Genomic DNA, 20,343 nt, shown 5'->3' on the forward strand with positions numbered 1-20,343 from the left:
TGAGATTTAGTTGCATGCAATTTTGAAGACGTTGGGCCAACTTGCACTAAACACTCCCAAAAAAGTAGTTTGGTTCACTCAGATTGGTTAACCTCAAGGTTGGTGAATGGTATGCGAAATAAGGCTCCAAGAAATAATTTTGTGCTCTATGCATGTTACCAAAACATATCAGTACGTAAGTATGGAGGACATCAATTGATGTGGAGTGGATACCTCGGCTTGTGAATTTTGAAAATGTATAGCCTATACTAAAAAAGTGTTCAGTGATTGGAGATTTCACAAATCAGCCCTATATATTGGCTACCCAGTACAGAAATTATGCAAGTCCAAATTACAACACCTGCAAGCTGGAAAAATATTTAGCGGCCAATTGACTTCATCAAGGATAATGGAGTATCATCTGTTGGCTTCCCTATGGAAGGCCTCTTAAAAGCATAAAATCTATCAATACCCCAGCCATAATGTATAGCTTATAGACAAACATCTAACTCCAAATAAAGTCGCTAGACATCTTAGGGGGCAAGTTGTTGCACACATGGATTTCCCATGAAGGCCAATAAACTGGAGTTGGGTCTCATATCATTAAACACCACGCTACAATTAAAACACAGTCTCCTTTACACAAAAGTGTATACCACGCAATACACAACAATAATGGATGTGTTTAGCCTGATTATTTGTAATGTGAAGGACAAAGCCGTATAGCCTTTCATTACCTCCTGCACAGAATTCAATAACAAAATAGACTTGTCCCTTGGGTATTAAACCGAGAAACTTAAATTTAAAGCAAGAAGACTTGACTAGAGTAATAACAGACTACATTGTTATTATTGTTGTAGTTGTCATTCATATAGCACCTTGTACAATTATTATAGTCTCAAAGCACTGGTAGTGGCAACGCTCTCGGTGGACCGAATTCCAGAGTGTTGGTAATCAAGGAATAGGATTTAGAATGCGTGTGCGCATTTGGCCACAACAAGGCTTAGCAGAGCTGGCTAAGCTCCTGTGGAAGCAACACACAAACATCATGCATGTTGATGGGTGCTGAGAGCTGACAGGAGATGCCCGAGTGCTAGAGACTGTGACCAGCATGCCCAAAATTAGCGTAGGCCTTCGCTGCATACTGATGTCAGGGGTGTTGAGGCATTGTCTGGTGTTTTTAGAGTTATAAAGCATTAAGTGTTCAGCTAGCTCGAATGTGCGTCATAGGTCGTAGCTGTATACTATTGTAAGTAGATGGATAGCCATGACTGCGGCAGATGTCCGCCGAAGTGGTGTATATATACACGTGCCAAGAGCACCAATGGAGCTCATCTTTGAAGTTGCTGTATCGTCCGAATGTCAAGCTACCCTCATAGATTACTCTAGGCACCAAAGGGGATGGTGGGATGGGGGGGGGGGATACCTACCCTCACGTCTTCTTAGCCCAATGGACGGGCTGACCGAGTAGATCTACCAGGCAGTTACCATAGGATTTAGACTGGTAGGATTCTCCAGGCGTCATGGACAGGCTACATTTATAGTCTTAGTAGATCTCCTCCTAGTTACATGTACATTCCTGATAGGCATCTACTAGCTGCGATATCAGGATTTCAAGGCTGAGTTAGGGTCTTTAAGTGTAATGGAGGTATTACCAGCGTAGATCTGGGTGTAAAGGTGGGCCAACCTCATGGGTACAGCATCAGTGATCATTCCCAGATCAATTTAATGCATACACCAGCCATAACGTTGCTTGCCTAAATTCTGCAAGAGAAACGCGACCACAGAAACGACACGGTTTCTTATAATGCGAGCATGTGCTAGACTTCACAATTCATCAACAGTAACATTTCCTCTTGCAATTGCTTGTCTCCGACAGACCGGTATGACACATTTCCTTCCTTAGTAGCCTATCCAGGTGTAATCCAATTCCAATCCCTCACAAACAATCAAAATATGACATATTCCTCAATCCATTTTAGTGTCATTTCCTGCCCCCAGCAATACATCTAAATGTAACACATTCCCGCCCTAGCAATGCATCGAAGTGTAAAACATTTCCTACCCAAAAAAGATAGCAAGGCACACCACTTTTCCTACACCCCCACCCACCAACAATCCATCCAATCAAGCATTTTGAGCGTTATTAGACTACACAGCAATGGGAAACGTGCCCAGATCCAAAACTCAAAGCAGCAGGAAAATGCACGAGATTCAGAATGCACAGCAGTGGGAAAATTACACCCAGATTCGAAGCATACAGCAGTAGGAAAATGCACCAAGTTTCTAGACTTGCAGTGGTGGGGAAATGCACCCCGATCCTAGATTCACACCAGTGCAGAAATGGACCCAGGTTCAAAATTCACAGTAGTAGGCAGTAGTAGGAAAATGCACCCAGATTCAGAAAATACAGCAATGGTGAAAATGCACCTAGATTCCACAGTGTGTTTAAAAACCACTAGGTGCAACTTTGGCAGTGTAAAGAAATACCAGTTACAGAGTAAGACTCGATACAAGCAGGTACAATATAATTAGGCAATGAGAGTGGTGGGGCCCCTCTGGAGTGCAGTAGTGTCCCCAATCGCCACCCACACGGAGCCCATCAGCCGCTGTATGTTGTCCGCTTCAGGCGTCCCAGGTGGACATGGGCAAACACTGAGTGGAGATGCTCAGTGGGGGCTGCCCCTTGCTCCGTGGCCCCCAGCCAGTGATGGTCACCTGCAAGATTGAAGGTGCTGGTGCCTCTGCAGTGCTCGAAAAGGAAAGTCTTGGCAAGAGGTTAAATTGTGCCGAGCTTCTAGGGTGTCCCCCACCCAATCACGGACGGTGGGAGGCAGGAAGAGGGCATTGCAGGGAGGTAGAACAAGGACAGGTGGGATGTCAGGGGAGGGGGGGACACGCAGCGAGTATTTTAAGTATTATGAAATAAAGCAAACCGGGAATGGCGCCTGAGCACAGATAGTTCCACCTGCAAGACTGAAGGTGAAGATTGATTGTGGGAAAGAAAACTCTTCCAGACTACATGACACAAGGTTTTTTATTTTTACAGTCTCAGAATATGTCAAACTCTGCCATCGCAGCAGACTGTGCAGATTATTCTGTTACAGTTTAATCAGTTGCGTTCCTTTTTGGTTATAGGACCCAGACTGGGTGTACCCAGTTATAAAACGCATCTGTAGACTGTCATAATCCTTTGACCATCAGGAGCATGCGACACCTAGTAACTCAATTCTATGTAGTGCATGCACAACAAGTTAAACTACATATGCTCCCCTTTTGGGATCTTTAAACGAACAAGTGAACAGGGTCACTGAACCCACAGTATACACTTCAATTAGTTTCCCCACACTAAACTTGATTATTTTACTTTTTCAAGAGATTTAATACACAACATACATTGAAACCTATTTCCAGGACACTTATCGATTCACAAAAAAGTACCTGAACAGGATACAGTGGTGCTCACCCAATAAAAATACCTTGGATCACAGTACATATACAAAACCTTCAATCCGTGAAGGAGAAAATAGGAACAAATGTACAAATGAAATGGAGTGTGGTTAATTACACAATTTTTAACAGTGTAGGAGTTAGACACTGAGACAAAGTCAAAAAGTCGACATGACTGTTTCAGCCATTTCTAGCCGTGTTATGTAGCTGCTGTTATATAGGCATTCATCGGGATGATAACAATTGTGGTGGGAAGGTCCTGTTCGCTCTGTCGAAGAATGGACAGAGACAAGTGTCAGGAGCACGTTTCGGATTAAAGAGAACATAGTATTATATACCAAATGCAGTTAATGCTTTTATTCAAAATTGCTATCGAAAAACCAGCCATATTCTTACCCGTGTTAGAAAGACAGGAAGCCATGGCATCGGTTATGGGCAAAAATACTATTTCAATCATCTAATGATGAATACCACTCAGATCTGTCAATGTGAAATAATGACTATTTTAGTTATTCGCTTGTAGAAGAGATGGGCTCCCATGGTCACACCCCACCTCAAAACTCTGAGAAAAGAAAAAAATCTGCGAATCTGCTTGGAGACAACTACCCACTGACAACAAATCTATACTTCGTAATATTGCTTCCTAGTACAAGAAAGAAATACTTCTTGCCAACAAGATAACTATAATAAAATAATCATGCAGGCTAACTCAAGCATAAAAGAACTTTGTTATCCTAAAGGAACTCAAAACACTGATCCCTGTGCCAGACAACTATACAAAAATTGGTGCACCAAGATACAAGAAGCTCTCTCCAACAAAGTAGCAACTCGAAGGACAAGATTGCTAAAAATAAAAGCCACCCTCCCTAAAGCATCCCTCCAACCCAGTACTACTACTCGTTCACACAAACCTACACTCGCTTCAGGTTCTCTAAAGTCTAAATCCTCGAGGTCAAGAAAGTTATCCTCACTCTCAAACCCTCAAATTGTCACGGCGACAACTGCCCACCCCAAATTATCAAACATGCAGCCAGAGACCAATCTCCATTCATATCTAAACTTATCAGCGCTTCTTTCTCCACTGGCACCATACCCAACAACCTGAAGGAGTCTTGGGTACTCCCGCTCCTTAAAAAACAATCACTTGACCCAACGATACCTACTAACTATAGACCCAATTACCACAGTACCTTTCCTGCTCAAAATACTACACAGGGTAGCATACCTCCAAATACAGAAGTACTTGGAACAGAACCATCTACTAGGAGTACGTCAATCAGGCTTTAGGCCCCAACACGGGACCGAAACAGCTCCGATAGACTTGCAGGCACAAATTGACGTACTTTAAGACGGTGGCAAACCTGCACTGCTACTCTTACTTGATCTCTCGGCTGCGTTCAATTTGGTAGACCATAAAGTCCTCTGTAACCACCTGAACTCAGCTGCGCACTTCTCGCATGAGGCCATATGCTGGGTACAATCCTTCCTGAGTAATAGGACCATGCAAGTCTTCTCACAGTTTGCATCTGCCGATCCTATCCCCATCACCTGCGGAGTGCCACAGGGTTCATGTGTCTCTCCTACACTGTACAACCTATTCACTAAGCCCCTATTCTATGATCTAGATGATCTTGGTATCACCTATACAAACTACGCAGATGATATCCAGATCCTCATTCCCCTTTCAGGAGATTACGACAAGGATTTGGCCTTGGTGAATAGAGTGTACCTCATCATCCAGGCATGGATGGCTCCCCACGGTCTATGCCTGAATGATGACAAAACTGAGCTCATCATCCTTGGCACCACCACAAACCTTAAACTGGGACACAAATACTCGTTCGACATTGATGGCAACACCATTAAAGAAGCCAAACAGGTTAAAACATTAGGTTTCTATCTAGATGCCACCCTCACCAGACAGGTAACTCCATGGCCTCCGCTACTGCTTACACCTGTAAGCTAATTAGAGCTGTTAAGCTTTTCCTATCCACGAGACGTTGCACCACTTTGGCAAGAGCTCTAATTTTATCTAAACTGGACTACTGCAACTCACTATATTTAGGGGCCAACAAGTACATTACCAACAAAATTCAGATTCGCCAAAATAACACCCTTAGAGCAGCGCTAGGTATTTCCAAAAAATAACATATCTGAGTTTAGGGAGAAAGAATAACTGGCTCACCACCAATGGCAACATTTTGCTAAAAACTGCCTCCCCAACTCATAAGTGTCTTAACAACCCCACCCCACTATATCTCACAGAAAGTTTTAGTAGAAATGTATCCAATCAGCCCACCAGAACGGCCAACTCAAACCGCCTGATGGTGCCAAGGTTTAAACTCACCAAAGCGGGAGGGTGCAGCTTCCCAGTTAAAGCAGCTCAGCTTTGGAACTCCCTACACCCTGTTCTGAGGGCTAACCAAACATACTCGCACTTTAGACACATCATCATCAACTGGATTAAAGAAAAGGACTGCTAAACACGTAAGGCGCCTGCTCATTGGCTCAATCCTCTTCCGAAGTATATAGCTTTGCCTGTAAGGTATTGCTGCTTGCCTGCCCTAGTCTGCTTGTAAAGAACTTTTTAGGTCTTTCTCACTTTTGACTGTATTGAATATGCCTCTTGTACTTCGTTGACACATATTTGCTGTATATACTTGTACAGCCCTGTAACCTAAACTGAACATGTTCTTGTTCTCCTGCGCCCAGATAGCCTCGGGTCTGGCGCGCATTACAAATAATAAAACAAACAAAACACTACCGACACTTGTCTCTGTCCATTCTTTGACAGAGCGATCAGGCCCTTCCCACCATAATTATTATCGTCCCGATGAAGGCCTACATAACAGCAGCTACATAACACAGCTAGAAATGGGTGAAACAGTTGCGTCGACTTTTTGACTCTTTGTCCCAGTGTCTTACTCATACACTGTTAAAAATTGTGTAATTAACCACACTCCATTTCATTTGTTCCAATGTTCTCCTTCACGTATTGAAGGTTTTGTATATGTACTGTGATTCAAGGTATCTTTCTTGGTGAACACCACTGTATCCTGTTCAGATACTTTTTGGTGAATCGATAAGTGTCCTGGAAATATGTTTCAATTTATATTGTGTATTAGATCTCTTGAAAAAGTAAAATAATCAAGTTTAATGTGTGGAATCTAATTGAAGGGTATATTTTGGGTTCAGTGACCCTGTTCATTTGTTCGTTTTAAGTATTCACCCACCTGGGTAGAACATGGCCGTAACAAGGAGCCCCTTTTTTTTTTTAACACCGATATGTTCTGGTCATTTTGTACTTTAGGGACGTCAGTCTTTGTCAGATTTTCTATTCACACTCTGTAGTCCTGTCATGGACATGGCTGGGCTGTTTTAAACTAATTTAAGTGACTTTATTGAATTGTAGATTTTTTACCATTGAGTGTTCTGAATTATGGAAAAATGAATAGCAAGTATAACATGGATAGCAATGGAGTTAGTATTGTTAAAATTAATTGGTAGCAACTTGACCCAATTATTACATTGTAACTCTTTCCTTGGATTTTAACAAATTGTACAGTTATAGTGTGGAAGGTTTACATGGTTTTAACGAAATCACAATTCTTAAATAAATAAAAACAAAGATAGCATTATGGCTCTCTCTCAACCTTATGATTACAGGCAAAACACTGGCTCATAAAGAAACCTGGAATGCGCATACTGAGAAACTAAGTCATGTGGATCCTATATGGAATGGGTACAGACACAGCAACCAACCCAATTTCTACTTAAATTCAGCTAAACAGGAGAGACCTGTTCAATTGTAAAGAGACTGTTACATTACGTTGCTCATTGTACATTTCCAAATTACTTAATTACTTTTAAGTAGCATTTTCTTTTTGGTGTAGCCACAGTTTACACCTGTAAGAATTTGAAGTGCACCCCTCCTTTATTTTATACCCGATTCAGGCTTGTTAATGTAATTATAGCACACATCGCTGATCTCCAGGCACTCTGGTGGATCTGAAAAGAAAGAGGGTCAAGGGGTGGGTTTGTTAGTGGTTAGAGAGGGAAGAGTGCTTTTGTTGTCCTGTTGGTAGTTTCAGGTTGTAAAAACCTGTCACTGGGTGTTGGGTTTGCTTGTAGGTGGGGTATGGGTTGGTATGCGTTTGGGTGTGCAAGTCAGTATAGGTTGTTTCGGTTGCTTGTGATGGAGGGTTGAAATGGAGTGTGTTGTGATCGAGTGAGATTCTGAAGGATGTGTGCATTTTGCTCTATGATTGTAGGGTTGGTAGTGTGGAAGTCGTGTGTGGGTGTTGAATTTGGTAGGTGTATTTGCAATAAAAGTGAGTTTTAGTAGGGTTAATGGTATGCATAATGTAATGTATAGGTCAGAATATCACAGAGGCAATAAATCAGTGCAGCAAGCCATCTGAGCAGCAGACCATCAGTGAGGCAAAATATTGCAGCGGCAGATGCCTACATTTGTTGTTAAGGACTATTGGCAGGTATAGTCTTCAGGGAGGTAGGGGCTTTAAATTCCTAAATAGGGTGCAAATAAAACTTTAAAAAGCAGGCGGATAGGGGTAGTCTATAAATGGCATTAGCTAATCATTCTCGTACGCTATTTGACTTGAAGGCTATTTTAAGAACACAACACACTACATAACATTTTACTTATGTAGTCAGCAAATAATGTTCATATTTAATGAAGTCTTCAAAATACTTGCGAGAAGATTGGCATGTATGTTTTGTCAAAATGCTTGCGTCAGCTGATACAGGGTTCTAAATTATGGGGGGGTTGGGAGTCATTTAGCTCCTGCTTGTAGCAAAGAAGAGCCCGATTAGCTCGACACCAACAGTAATCAGGAGCTACCTTTGGCTCTCTAGGTCAATTGAAGATGAACAAATATGCATTTGGGACAATCACTAAATAGACATTAGGACACATCTATTCTACATTTAAAGCAGAAGGGATCATAAATAACAGACAAAATGATAGGCTTGCATCTTATGTTGAAGTGGGTGAAGTTAGATTTGCAGGCGGCTATGTACTAGCTGCTCTTCCCCCAGTGGCAGCTCCTGGTCGCTGGTTAATGCTGGATACCGAGAAGCTGCTTTTAGTTCCTGCTGATCCCATGTTCATTTTGATCCCTGCGGATGCATATTTAACAGAGGCCAAATGGAACCACTGGTGCCACCAATTAGGGGTGGGGGCACTTCTCAACTTGGAACCCCACTCCATATGTGTATACATCATCCAGTGACTCAATATTGTACAATTCCAAATGGCTCCAAAGCAAAATGACAAGACAACAAATGGCATGCCAATTGCCAGGAGATTGCATGAAAACTTGCAGATTAACTTTTCAGCTTCGTTCCGTTACTGTTGGCCACTTTGAAAATTACACATTTCCCCTTGGCACAGCCTCGATGGTGGCTCAAAGTAGGAGTAGGTTAATACCCGTTCTGTGGCGCACCATTATTAGCGAGCAGACAGGACCGTATTAGAATCCAAGATGAGGTACCACTCTATTGGGCTTTAATGGATTTATTTTGAGTGATACAGTAAAGTAAAATTGGATCAGCAGTATGTCAATAGTTAAGTTAATGTATATTTCTCATTAACTCAGTTAGACATATGAGCAGCAAATGTCTCTGATAAAGTGCAAGCCCTCACTATTTAACGGAAAAAAAGATAATTAGGTAATCTGGCTTTAACATCCAAGCTGTAAAAGAAATGTATTATACATCAATTGCATGGTATTAAACTAATGAGTGCAAATATCTATAAATCCTATGAACATAGATATGGAGCAGGCTCTTAATGAAGCCCGTTTAGAGAAAACGCAGATGCTAGACTTTCATAAATTGAAATAAATGAAGTGTATTCAATAAGGGAGTCCTACGGTTTGAACTGGATGCAAAAAATCTTTTTTTTAATAAAAAAATCAAAATCTACCATTCCAAGGGGAGGAAACTGTAGTTACATCATAATCAGAATTGGATACAAAGGAAGTTTGTGGGTGGAAACGGGAAAGGTCCAGTACTCCACAAGAAACAGGGCGACCAAGGCAGAAAAGGGAGTCCTCTGTCTGCATCTGGGCACAGTGGATCTGATATAGCTGCCTCAATTATGCAGTTTGACCGGTCCTCTCTCTACGAGTCAATACCTCTTTGCTGCTGCCACATATTGCTTTCCATCAAGTTGCCCATAGAGCCATGTTGTACCGAGACCCTCTCTGCTGACCCTCTGTTCACTTGCCAGCCTCTTAGAATGCTCCTCCACACGGCAGAGTGGTGTCTGGATTGTGCAACCGCAGTCTGGATTCTAGGGTTTGCAAAGAGCATCAGCAGTGGAAACCATAGCAACAGATACTCTCTAATCAGTCTGAATGACATGGATTTTGGTGGAGCCTAGGGCTCTGCAAAATGTAAATTGGCCATCTTCCCCACCACACCATGTGTAGTATTTGGCCACCAAGGATGTCAGTAGTCTCTGCATTTGGTGGACAAGTTTAACTTTGCATTCAAAGTCTCAGGCTGCTGTGCATTACCTCAGTCATCGGCAGCTGCTGCTCGCTAGCGTACAGGCTTCAGTCTGCCAGCTGCCAAAATGATTTGCTGTCTACCTGAATAGTCCATCTGCTGAAGTGCTTCTCCCTACAGACTACATATTACCGGTAAGGCATGATGTTTTGCATGTTACCCATCCCCTTGTGTTTTTACTATCTAACTTACTTTCTAATTGTGCTCTGTACAGTTAGATTTTTTTAACCATCACTTACTATTGTACCCATTTCATTAATGTGTTAAACACTTGACCAAATTGCTATACAAGCCTTCCAAGAAAAGGACATCAGGTCGCCCTAATGTAAATGAAACAGTTCTGCATGCTAGGATATATCAGGCCTCAAAGTCTATGCTCTTGGGGAGTAGGAAGTAGTGTGCTGGATGTAAGCCGGTCAAGTGGCACAGCGAGTAGAGCGCCCGCTTTGACACCCGTGCAGAGCCTGTTAACGCAGGTTCGAATCCCGGCGGGGCCAAACTCAGCCTTTCATCCTTCCGAGGTCGATAAATGAGCACCACACACCGTGGGTAATAATAAGCAGCGCTCAGATACCTGAGGGTTTGTAGCGCTATATAAAAGCCTAATTGTTATTATTATTATTATTATTTATGTGAATAATAAAAGGGGGCACGTGACTATATACCGGTCTAGCAGCCTGCAACTGTAATGTTTACCTGGGATATAATGCCATCTGAATGTATATGGACGCTCACAATAGAGCATATACTTTCTTACAATGCCCTAGAGTCAATGTGACGAAAACCCGTCAATTATGTATGATACATTTTCATACAGCAACCCTATACGAAAAGGCTATGTTCAGTAATAAGGACATCACAATATAGGAGTTAACGACTGTCAGCGGAGAAAGGTTGAGTGAAAAAGAAAAGGAAGGAGGGAAGCATCACATTAAAAGAAAAATAGTTAAGAGCAGCAGTTAATTTCGTAGCACAATTAAGATGGGTTATATTGAGATCTAGGTCAGTAACAGCTTCTTGGTTTAGAGTGTACAGAGAACAATAAGTAGCAACAGATGGCAGGAGAATGCATACAGTATATGGGGGCTAGAATAAGATAAGCTGAAGCAGTTGCCAAGGGGGATGCTGAGTGCAGCACAGGAGCATGACCCAAAGAGCTTTGAGTGCCATCCTGAATGTTAGTAAGAAGTTAGCAAGTCTCAAGTAGGATGGTAAAGAAAATTAAAAAAAGGAATAGAGTTCCACAGTCCAGGAGCATAAACCGAGTAGGCCTATTTCTTGACCTGGAACTCCAGGAACATACCATTTCCGTAGATTTCACCAAATACAATTTTACTGAATGAGCAGTGACGGAATTTATTTGACCAAAAATGGTAGGTAATGTGATATATATGATAGGTTATTTATAACACACGCTTAATACCCAGAGGTTTCTAAGCGCAGACCCGGGGATCGAACCTGTGTTGCTCCATGTCGACTTGCTTCCAAGGCGAGCACCTTGCCCCTGAGCTATCCTCCCGTGGTCTAGTGTATGTACAGTGCATATTTGGTGGGGCTGTGGGGTAAGGGTATAAGTCAGGGTAGGGCGGCGGGGTAAGTAGGTGCTGCAGACAGGGCCCCTGCATTATTTTAAAAAAGTCAAAGTGATTTTCGTTTTTGGGTTAAATAAATTCGATCACTTCTCCAATAGGTAATATATTTTCGAAAATAATTCATGTATATCCTTTCATTACAGCTGCTAGTTTTGATTATTTGTCCAGAGGGGTGTAGCACCTCCTTCAGTTAGTCTGGTTTTCCAAGATCTATGGATTTGAGGATGCAGACACTGAACCTGCAATGGGGTCTGAATGGAGAGCCAGTGGAGCAGCATTACACAGGAGGTGGCCTATCAAATGTATGCTGAACTGATATTAGTCCTGCTGGTGTATGAAAGACAGCCCTTCATCAGGGCGAGAATGAAGTTAGTTAAGCAGGTGAAAAGGGTGGTGTCTTCTTCAATATAAGACAGTACTAGGGTTTGTACAGTGAGGCGGTACCATTGATCAGGATAAATTCAGTTATAGTTTGATTTAATTTAAAGTGCACAGAGGATATCTAGGTCTGAATAGTGTCCAGATCAGAGGTGTTCAATGTGATTGGCAGATGACATTTTGGTAGAGCTATAAGTGTATTGTTGGAGAGGGATATTCCGTTTGTACAGTACAAGTTCCAATCAAACACTAGTTGATACCATTTCACAGTCAAGATAAAATAAAACGCAAATAATGCAGAGCCCAGAAACAATTATTATTCTACTGCAAAAGGAGGGCGAAAAGGTCAGCTTTTGGTTTCTTTGGGTTTAACTTTGCCAAGCATGCCGACATCTCTTTGGTCCCTGGAGCTCTCTCAGCAGGCATGGCCTACGCTGAGACGCACCAGCAGCTCAAGGACTCCAGAGAAGGGAGCTCTTTATGGCTGCCTCAGAGGAGACCTTTCAGCACAAGTGTGAACATCACCAAAACATTCCTTACTGTGGGAAAACATCACTTTTTCTGAATGAATTTACAACAATATGGTGGCAGCTCTCAGATGTTAATCCAGTCCTTTCCACACATTCTCTGCCAAAATTAAGATGTTTTTGGAAAGTGCTCTGTTACAACGCAAGTTGAGGGGTTGCAATGATGAGCCAGGAGACCAGGTTGGGTTAAGAGACTCTAGTGGGTTTGTGGTACATAAGTCATAAGTCATAGGTACTAAGTTACAGGCAGGATAAGTACATAAGGGAGGGAAGCATCCACCGGTCCCCCCTCTGTTCAGCTCATTTTCCAACTGAACAGGGAGAACCTTGGCACTCACACCAAAACATTCTAGATGGAACACTTTAATACAAGCATTCCAGGCACAGGCTCACATATACTTAGGAAACAGCTAATGAACCAGGATAGGTAAGACATAACACATCTCCCCCCTTACATGACAATACAATGAAGGAAGGAAACAGAAGGAAAAGTCATAAATGGACAATATATCTAAAAAAAAAAAAACTACCCTTCCATATCCCATCCAGCAAACCACTAATAGTCATATGCTATTCCCTTCCAATTCCATGATATAGCTAAAAATAGCTAATACACTAAAAGACACTCGCCAGAACCATAATGGCCATTTATGGAACTCAGCTACAGGGAACCAGCCCACAATCTAATAAACAAACCTGACCACCTACATCATATCATTAACCCTGTTACAACATTCTCCAACATCAAAAGCTTCTTGAAAGAAACTACAGGGTTAATACCCTCTATCTGCCTAATGAATATCATTTAGAGACACATATTGCCTCCACATAACATCCTGCTGAGCACCAACCACATTAACGGTGACAAATAGCACCAATGTTGATACCCAACCAAATGATCAATCATTAACTAACACATTGACACAAAAAATGTGCCAACATAAAACCAGGTCTGTAACCTAGCTACTAATACTAACCTTGAAACACCAATGCTCACCACTGAGCACATTAACATTTGAACCTATGTAAGTTCACTACCTGAACAAGAGAATGCTCGCCACAACTAAGCATATTAAACATAGGCATGCTTAAAGGTCAAGGAACTAACCTATTACTAGACAATGAGCAAACCATGCTCCCATACTGGCAAACAGACTTTCACACAACCACAATCACACAGCTGACTTTTTAATAACCTACACAGTTTGTTAAATAAACTAATGAACGAATTCAGCTTGAAAAATGTGGGAATATAAAATGTTTTAAGTTACACCACCATAGCGAGTCCCAAAAATCATGCTTGCAAAGTTCAGTTTTGACATATACCTGTGGAAAAATTGTTAGGTTAATAAAAACATTGTCAAAGTGAACATATCAAAGAAATGCAGTAGTTCTATGGCACTCATAATATCCACACAAAAACAACAAGACGAATTCAGCATAACAAATTTTGATAATCCGTAAATTAGGTGCGCCGCAATAAAAGTTCAAAATGTTATGCCTGCAGAGTCTTTGTTGATATGTAACTGTGGGTTAGTTACTGCAACCTACACTATATGTTTTATTACCTGCCATTTCTTTTGGTTGCATTAATTCCATTCCATTACCACTTAAAACCTGCTAAAAACATTGGTGCCATAGCCATTTCAAATTAAAACTTGCCAATAACCAACATTGGCACCATAACTTTAGGTCTAATGCAATTACTAAAACACTTGCCAAACAAAACACATTGGCACCATAATAAAACACTGCTTATTGGCACATAGCCACCATATGGCTCCAAAAAATAATTCAATTGCCCACCCCTGGGTAACACTCATGCTTACAGTTTGGCACACACCAATAACTATATTCACACCAATAAAGAGACCCACAGCACATGGCCACTGTAAATCAACCCTCCTGCCAACGCTATTGGCACAAAAAACAGGAAACTCCTTTCCCAGAAGCATGTTATAGAATGCCATATAACAAACCATAAAAACTACACCACAATGCCTGCAAAATGTCACCCATGTTTTCATATATCACATTCCCAAAGTGATGCATTGCCTTCATTTTCATTTTCCAAACAACATTTTAGCATGTGATGGCCTTTGCATTTACAATATAAAGAAACGTTGCATGGGTACATTGCATGTTGCTTTCAACTCTTAAATATCAGCTCAATAAAATGGCAATGTCACAAAAAAAAATTGCAATGTACATAAGGCAAAACATTTTGAGTTCGCACATTACACTTTCAAGAAAATCGAAAGGCAGAAACACTTTCCTGAAGAGCCGATCAGACAAAATGGAAATGCTAATAGAAAATAAATGCCTGCCACTTTCATTTTGATAGCCTTGAAATGCATCCTCCAGTCATTGCAGTACATGTAACGTTCCAGTAATGCCGAAGGTAATGAACAGACAATCCAGCTGCGCCTTTAACTCCTACTCAGTGTTAATATGACTTGCAGCCGATCCTTTTTACAGCATGTTCAAACGCAGCTTGTAAAAGTCTTATGAACGTGGGCGTGATGTCAAATGCCCGGCTACTTCTATGCGCATTATCGCTGGAGCCACTTGCACTGCTGATAAGCAGAGTCTCTCTTTTGTTCCCCCGACCCCTTGCTCTGCCAATAACACGCCATTGACTTCTTGTGAAGCACCAAACTAAAAATGCGCCTATGCCTTCATATATTAAGAAGCCCTTGCTGTGGCAGATGCAGAACAAATAAAAGTGAGCAGCGCTGCCCCCCAAAATCACTATAAATGTCCCTCAATAATCAGTCATGCAGGACACGGGCGCGCTCACCTTGGGTCCGGGGGGTAGGGGGGGTGGGGGGCGCGGTGGATGCTTCTGGTTCCTCACTCCTTTTTGGTGGGCAACTTCCTGTGCACCATATTCCTTCTGGCACAAGTTTGCTTCTTTTCTGTCCTTTCTTGCTGCTTTTCAGCCCCAGGTACACCTCAATCACCAAAATCCTTGTCGCCAGTGTTACAACGCAAGTTGAGGGGTTGCAATGATGAGCCAGGAGACCAGGTTGGGTTAAGAGACTTTAGTGGGTTTGTGGTACATAAGTCACAGGTACTAAGTTACAGGCAGAATAAGTACATAAGGGAGGGAAGCATCCACCGGTCCCCCCTCTGTTCAGCTCATTTTCCAACTGAACAGGGAGAACCTTGGCACTCACACCAAAACATTCTAGATGGAACACTATTATACAAGCATTCCAGGCACAGGCTCACATATACTTAGGAAACAGCTAATGAACCAGGATAGGTAAGACATAACATGCTCCCATTGAAATAAAAAGAGCGATAAGACATTTTTCGGTTTTTCAGTGATGAATGCTTGCTGGGGATTGATCCAAAACAGCCTCCTTCCTAAAACTGCAAAACATCTAAATGGGTGCCAATGCTCAATCCCAAATTAACACTAGACAGTGTTCCACAAGTCATCTCTTTGTAAAGCGTACATGTGCACGTTCACAGAGGAAAACATATAAACCTTCAACTTGGATTGGATTCTAGCGGGCACGTTACTCTGTAGTTGTCATCTAGTTGCCATCTTGCCCATTCACATTGCATTTGATGGTGTGTCAGAAGACAGGGTCCAACAGAGCATTCATCTGTGCACTATAATTCTCAGCATGGAGCATTTCGAAAGGGATGGTGGAAAAGTGAGGAAATGTGTTCTGAGGTACCTACCTCCTCTGGATGTGTGCCTTGTGAGCTCACTGCAACCGCTGTGCCTTTAAGGCATTTTCCCAGGAGACTTTGCTGCTTTCAAGTACTGGGAATCCGGTGAAAGCGGAACGAAAAAGTGAGACCACATGTTCAGCTGTGTTCCGCGGGAGCGGCTGAAATCACTTGCCTGTGGCTGGGAGCAAAATCATCCTCGAGACTTCTAGTATGCAGGGGGGTGGGGAATGTAAGGCTAAAAGCCGGCAGAAGGATTTCCCATTTGGAAAAATTCCCATAGCCGCTCCCTGGGCTAATGTGCTAACGTGTTGTAAAGAGAGTCAGCAATGCTTCCAATCGTTAATAGGCAAACAGAAAGACGTTTCTCTCAGAGGTGATACAATAACAGCTAGTGAAAATGTATAGGTCTTGGGGGGGGGGAAAAATAAACGAATAAATACATTCCTAGTGACTCTATTAAGATATGAAACTGAGAAGCGAGGCCAAGGGAGGAATGCAAGATGAGGAGGCTTTTATTAATTCTTTGCCAGATTTAGAAACTCAACAAGTTTGTACTGTTTTTGATATACGACAGGACTGTGAGGTAACAACTAACCAATTGAGCTCAGACGAAATGGCCCAGCCTCAAGCAGGCCTGCCAAAAACTAATTTGGATTTTACCATAAAACAGCCACTCGTGCCATAAGAACATTGGGGACTGTTTTATAACAAAAATGGGCACAGTGCCTAAACAGTTCCTCTACAATCTAAGGACAGGCCATTAACTATAGAAAGCATGATTGCCCCCTTCAGCCTCCATAAACCAGGACAGGAAGCCCCGGCCTCCTGGGACTACTTGGAAAGAGGCTCTTTGTCAAATACTCCTGAGCTGTTCAACACTCCCTTGGAGGAAGGCTATCCTGCAGATTTGGAAACATCAGTTAAATCAATTTCGTCAATGGGCGTTACCGGAAGTGAATCAGGCACGGAACATCAATCTTTATCCGCACTGAATTTTGTATTAATGTCATTGGTCAAAATATTTGACATTTTTAAAGAAGCAGCAAATAGCAACAGAGTTAATCAAGAAAATTACCTCTATTTTATAACTACCAAGAAAAGCTTTTTTTTTTAACAAAGTGAAGGAGATAGTCAACAACTTGGTGGACATACAGATGGAATTCCCTCTGTTACCTTTCCATGGAAAGATAAGAATTGAAGACATTCAAAAAGAAATAATCAAAATGAGTTCACAAAATTTCCCCCAGCAAAACTACGGAGAGAGAGAGCCGACCAAAGCGTACAAATTGTTTTGCCCACACCGCGCATAAATCCTATGGAACCAATACCCCCCCCCCCTAGTGCCGAATCGCCGGCTTTTATGGATACTCCCCAATACAGAATCAATTGAGGAACTCCTTTGTGGGTGCGCCTCGGAACAGGAATCAGACCAACTCCCGGTCCATAAGGCTGAGATTCCCCACAGATGTAGATCCTAGAAAACAAAGTCTGCTGAACAAAACAAAGGAGAAACAAGAATCCACAAGGAAAAAAAATATACAACAAATTTGAATAAAAAGAAAGCCAAGGGGGAGAAACAACCGAAATGTCCCAGACCTTTAGTAATAGCACAGAGTACAATGTTCATAAAATATAGGGAAAGTAAGAAACAACCCATGCCAAAATAAGGGCTGAAAATTGCCCCACTATTCCCAACAAAGAACAATGTAAGGGCGGGGAAGGGTTGCCGAGAATCTGCTTCACAATACTCCCCAATAGATATTGAGGATCATTACACTACTTGAAAGACAACAAATCTCCATCAGGGAGTATGTCGAGTCCTGGTATAACTAGCCCAGGAGTTTTACGAGAGGATACAGAAAAGAAACAGACTGTGCAAAACTCTGGGATTGAAAACATTCCCCATACCCCAAATCAAAATATATGGCTATCAGCTATCCCAAAAGAACATACATCTGATGACCGAGCCGCCCAGGCCCTGCAGGTCCCTCAGCAGACCGGGGAGCCTGGACATAATCAACAGAAGGGGGACCTGGCCCGATGGATAACACCCCAAACGTTAAAGGTAATGAACCAAGGGGAAGGAGAAACACCTAATCTATGGACTACCCACTCACCGCCCGAGTGGGGATGATGAATGTACTTTAGATAAAAATCAGCAGCAAGACGTCTTTCCCCCAGTCAGTTATATACATAGTAATAATTGTCAGAACCCCTCTACGGAACCTAAATATAGTTCCTAAAAATGCTGCATTGACTATGGAGAAGTACGCAAATTGGAAGGAACCAGATCTAGCTAAATTGATGGCAACTGACTCAATTGGACCTAGAAGGGAATAATAAGCAGTTTGTGAGACTTCAATTAATATAAACAACTCTTTGGATGACCCAAAAGATGGTAATACAGATATATGGAAGAGAAACTTCCCACTAACAGTCTACTTCCTCTCCATGGAGACATGCAGGATCGCAAGAACTCCAAGAATATTTCATCATGGAAGCTATCTTTGAAGACAGAGACCTAAAGTTTCTAAATAGACCTAGGATCCTGACAATTGTGCATGATATTCCAGGTCTCAAAAAACTATGCTCCCGAGACATGGAACGGGTGGAATTCTGTGATGCAGAGAGATGGGAAGTCTCAGAAATTACGATTTGCTCGAAGCTTAGAAGAGAAAAAATCTTGCATTACATTGATACAATTCACCAACAAGGTTTTAATATCTGCAACATCATTCAACCCCCTACCGGCCCTAGCGAAAGGACATCTTCTTGGAAAGGCTGGGAAACACACAATCAAGAAAGACAGGCCTTTCTAAAAACAAAGAATTGAGAGCTCTAGGAAAGAGTGGGGAAGAGGAGAAACTCCACAACAGATGCTAGAGACGGATGTGGCTGTCCCGACCCTCGCGTACCACGAGCACTGAGAACTGGAAAGAGGGGTATAATCTTTAGCTTTGTGTCTTGGAATACAAGGGGATTATGCTATTTGATTAAGTAGGGCGGTGCCGCAAAAGATCTGTCAAAGTATGATACTTTATTGCTACAAGAAACTTTCCTAATGGAAAACTTTCTTTGATGGTTACTCCATTTTCCAACAAATGGCAGCAGGGGGCGCTGCCTGCCGACCAAAAGGCGGGCTGCTTATTGTAGTAAAAAACTGTGTAATAGCAACACTAGGATTAGTGGATAAAGCAGTGCAAGGATTACTGACAGTATGCTTAACTCTGAAGGGATGCGATTTGCAAGTTTTGCTGATAAATGTTTACTGTAATTATGGGTACAATGAACAAGTGTCTTTGATAGACTATATAAATGAGATATTGAGCAGGTGGAAAGAACGCAGACCGGATGGTCAAATCATAATAGCAGGGGACTTACTGCCTTGATGCTGAAAATTACCTTTTATACCAACAAGGCCCTAAAGCAAAACGGAAGCAAGACAGTAGGGGGATTAAATGGTATGATTTTTTCGAGGGTTGGCACCTAACCAGTCTTAGCCGAAAAGGCAACTCGAGGGTTCCCTCACCTCTCTCCCCCCTCTCTGGAACAGTGGCAAAAATCCTTGATTTTTTATTTTTTTATTTCTTTACATTCGAAGAACTCCAAAGGCATAAATAGAACTATAGGGTAGCAAACGGTTTCCCCAAGCGATCATGAGAGATTACTGGTAACATTTTTTGATATTTTTCTCCTATATCTGGCAATTTATATGACTAATGTAAAGGTATCCTTGGGGAAGAACAGAATAATCTAGGCGGAAGGAGACATCCATCATTTTAACCAGAAATTAGAAGAAAGAATCTGGAGCAATCCTGGCATAATTAAGGATGAAATGTGCTCAATTTGCTATTTCCCGGCATTCATAAAAAACACTCTTACGGCAAGGATCCACGGAAGAACACATAGGAGGCCCAACTACAACTCTGATATTCAACTAATTAAAAAAGGGACCTTAGGAAAGAAACTAGAAGGTTGATTAAAATAGGAAGGGACTTGCTCCAAGTGAGTAATAGTCTAAAAAAACTAAAACAGGCCTATAAAAACAAGGCGAAAAACCTGAAAGCAAAAGGCCTACAAAAGAAATAGCGAAAACATGTTGAGTTGCTTAAAAGAAAACAAAAATGATATCAAGTACTGGAATTTAATAAAATTAAAAGGAAAACTATCAGAATGAACCCCAATCCACCCCC

General features: G+C 41.9%; 1 protein-coding gene across 2 annotated transcripts in view; it reads right to left on the minus strand.

The window, feature by feature from the left end:
• The window catches only part of TTC3 (tetratricopeptide repeat domain 3), a 2,698,168-nt gene that overhangs the window by 2,669,566 nt on the left and 8,259 nt on the right, over positions 1-20,343 (minus strand). The window lies entirely within an intron of this gene.

The sequence above is a fragment of the Ambystoma mexicanum genome, chromosome 7p (genome assembly GCF_040938575.1).
Source record: "Ambystoma mexicanum isolate Mex_15411 chromosome 7p, UKY_AmexF1_1, whole genome shotgun sequence".
In the NCBI taxonomy this organism is placed as follows: Eukaryota; Metazoa; Chordata; class Amphibia; order Caudata; family Ambystomatidae; genus Ambystoma; species Ambystoma mexicanum.